We start from the raw sequence: 3,616 nt of genomic DNA on the forward strand, positions 1-3,616 counted from the left end.
GTGCTGGGATTAAAGGCGTGCGCCACCATCGCCCGGCTTTTCTTTTGCTTTTCTTTCTTTCTTTTGTTGTTGTTGTTTTGTTTCTTGAGACCGGGTTTCTCAGTAGCTATGGAGCCAGTCCTGGAACTCACTCTGTAGACCAGGCTGGCCTCCAACTCACAGAGATCCGCCTGCCTCCAGAGTGCTGGGATTAAAGGTGTGCCTCCACTGCCCAACCAGAATGGAATTTCTTAAACATCAAGAATTTCAAACAAAAGAGTAAAGAGCATCAAAAAGCCAGTGAGTGGCCAGGTGATGTGAAAGGATGATTGGCAGTGGTGTGGAGGGATAGCCATCAGCGAGTATTATAGTCAATTTGTTTCCCCTAATTATGAATGGTGGGGCATGCCTATAATTCCAGTCAGGAGACTGAGGAAGGAATATCACAACTTCGAGGATAGCCTGAGCTACATAGCAAAAGCCTCTCAGGAAAAGGCAAGGGGAAAAAGCAAAAGTTGTTTCCCTTAGAATTCAGGAAGAGTGACAGATTGACGTGACACAGACAGATATGCATCACTGTGTCTTGAAGGCTCTGAAATGCATTAAGAAAATAAAATGAAATGAGCCATACACATCTACAGGAACGAAGAAGCCAGACTCGGTGGTGCACACCTTTAATGTCAAACACTTCGGAGGTAGAGACCAGCGAATCTCTGTGAGTTCAAGGCCACTCTAGTCTAAAAGTTGAGTTTCAGGACAGATAGAGCTACATAAAATTGTCCTGTCTTAAAATAAATAAATAATAATAATAATGAATAAAAGAATGAAGAAAATGTACTTATTTGCAATGATATCATTATATGCATTCAAAATCTAAGAAGTGCAATTTAATTTTTTTTTTTACATTCTGACCACAGTTTCCCCTCCTTCCTTTCCTCCCAGTCCCTCCCCATCTCCTCCCTTCTGCCCCCACCCCCACCCACTCCTTAGTTTCTCTACAGAAAAGGGCAGACCTCCCATGGATATCAACCAAGGAGGGCACATCAAGAAGCAATAAGACTGCACACCTCCCCTCTTATTAAGGCTGAACTCCACAGAGTAGGCGTCTATTGTTTGGATTTGCTTAGCATTTCTGCTTGCCAGCTGCCTTTGGAAATCTGCTCAGACAGGCAATTTCCTCACCCTGCACCTCACAGCAAGGCAGCTACCCCAGGATGAAATAGCCAAAGTATTAAATGCTGCTAGACCCTGTAGCAACTTCAAGGAGTAGAGATAAGACCCAGACTAGAGATATGACTTTGCATTTTTCTAAATCAGAACAGAGAAGTCCTTCTCTCTTGGGTTTGAATTTCTTTCCTTTGTATTGAGGCAGGGTGTTGTGTGGTCCAGCTGTGTAGCCAAGGTTGACCTTGAGCTGCAGATCCCCCTGTGTCTGCTTCCCACGTTCTGGCAGGCGTCATCACACCAGCTTTTTTCTTCAGCTTTCAACTGTAAAGTAAGGCTGCTAGAAACGCTGGCGTATCTACCGAAGACTCTTGGAGGCACATGCCTTTAACCTCAAGATCTCTGTGAGTTTGAGGCCAGCCTGGTCTGTAGAGCTAATTCCAGAACAGCCAGGGCTATACAGAGAAATCCTGTCTCAAAGAACCAAAAGAGACCAAGACTCTTAAGAGAATAAAGCTATAGAGAGAACTGAGATAAGAGATAGAGGTGGAGTGTGAACCAAGATAGTACTTGAGTTCCTGGATCTAATTGGGACTGAGGTTTGTGGTGTCTGGATATATAAATCAATCAACTTCATTTTCTTCTGAAGCTTATTCAAATTGGATTTCTGGCACTTGACAAAAGAGTCCCAACAAATACAAGTTAGTTGAGACATCATCAGAATCTCATGGCTTTCTCCCTTCCCCCAACTTTATATATATCCATATCCATTATAAAATACGTTCCTAATTCTGGTCCAAATTTGAGGGATCAAGTCAGCAATGATGCAGACCATTGTTAAGGCATTATTCTCCCCGTTGTCTTGGTTTCTAACATTTATTATAAAGCATTTCAAACATGCTGAAAAGATTAAATTAGAGCAAACACTGATATAACTACCACCATTTCTGCTTACAATTCTATTATTCTGCCGGGCGATGGTGGCGCACGCCTTTAATCCCAGCACTCGGGAGGCAGAGGCAGGCGGATCTCTGTGAGTTCGAGACCAGCCTGGTCTACAGAGCTAGTTCCAGGACAGGCTCCAAAACCACAGAGAAACCCTGTCTCAAAAAACCAAAAAAAAAAAAAAACCCAAAAAAACAATTCTATTATTCTTTTGCAATCTTTCCCTTATCCAAGCAATAACAAACTATGCATCACATTCTTGAGCATGAAAGGAGTGTACGTGAGATGCTAAAGGCACAGATAAAACTTTGAGAAAATTCTACTCCTTGTAGACCAAGGACCAGGCAAGAAGTATCCTAGTAACACAGAGAATTTTAGAACTGATAAACTCCAGTCAAATGCCAAGGAAAAATTTTACATGATCTACTTGTGGATGAGTTGGAGAGCCCTAGACTCACACCTGTGGAAGTCTATGAGAATCTCAACTTTGTGTCTTCCTCCATCCTTAGCTTTCAGTGGAGACCCTGTAAGGAGCCCAGTGTCCCCTCCCTTCTAGCTTACCATTGTGTCAATGGAGACCTAGCCAAGAGTGAAGACTCATTACTCTCCCAGTGATAATGAAGCCACCTGTCTTCTTGTCTGTCACTTTAGCAACTTTGTCAAAGCACAGAACAGCTTGGTGACCTCTTGGTGTCCCCAAGGTTACAGTACTGTGAGAACAAGTATAAATCAGTCTTTGGGAATATATCAAATTATCGCATCGTTCTGAGAGTTTTTATGTTTGCTGGGTTTTTATTTTGTTTTGGTTTTGACAAGGACTATTGTATTCTAGATTGGCCTCAAACTCAGCCTCCTGCTTCAGCTTTGTACTGAATTCTGGGATTACCTCAACCACACGTGGGCAAGGCTTCATTTTGATTGGCTATGACATCACACAAACCCTTTGTTATTCAGAAACGTGATCCTGTATGGATTGGTCAGATCTGCTGTCCGTTATCAGAGAGTACATATTACGCAGCGTGGGAGTGTGGGTGGGTGGATGGGGTTTGACACCAGTCTGTTGTTCTCCATGCCATTGGAGGTTTCATTCACCAATGGATGTCTTTGCGAAGGTCTCTGTGATCCTCCACAAGGTGTGAGGGCTTGATCACATGAATGATAGAACAAAACAATTTTTGCTGTTCCTTTACTGTAAGTTAAACAAGCCTTCTGAGAGAAATGAAAATGTTTCCTTTAGAAACTAGGAAGGTAGGCCAGATTTAGGACCTCTGGGTGGAGCCTGATTTTGAGCTAACTTTATTCTCACAGTTGTTCTAACTGTCATTATCAAATGTTTCAAATGTTTATGTTAAAAGGGGTATGTTAGAAGTCATGCCTTACTGGTGATGTATGTGAAGAAGTTAGGGAGAAACTTCTTAGAATCAGTTAAGTGTGTTGTGTGAGGGAAAATCCATAGCCAAGGTTCTGGCACAGAAAGATCCTCAATCTCAACAGTATCCTATCCTATTCTCCCCTCCCCTCCCCTCCC

General features: G+C 42.6%; 1 protein-coding gene across 1 annotated transcript in view; it reads left to right on the forward strand.

Annotated features, from left to right (window-relative positions):
* Positions 1–3,616, forward strand: part of Cul4b (cullin 4B) — a 113,184-nt gene that overhangs the window by 62,221 nt on the left and 47,347 nt on the right. The gene's annotated exons all lie outside the window — the stretch shown is intronic.

Source organism: Microtus ochrogaster, chromosome X, assembly GCF_000317375.1.
Source record: "Microtus ochrogaster isolate Prairie Vole_2 chromosome X, MicOch1.0, whole genome shotgun sequence".
In the NCBI taxonomy this organism is placed as follows: domain Eukaryota; kingdom Metazoa; phylum Chordata; class Mammalia; order Rodentia; family Cricetidae; genus Microtus; species Microtus ochrogaster.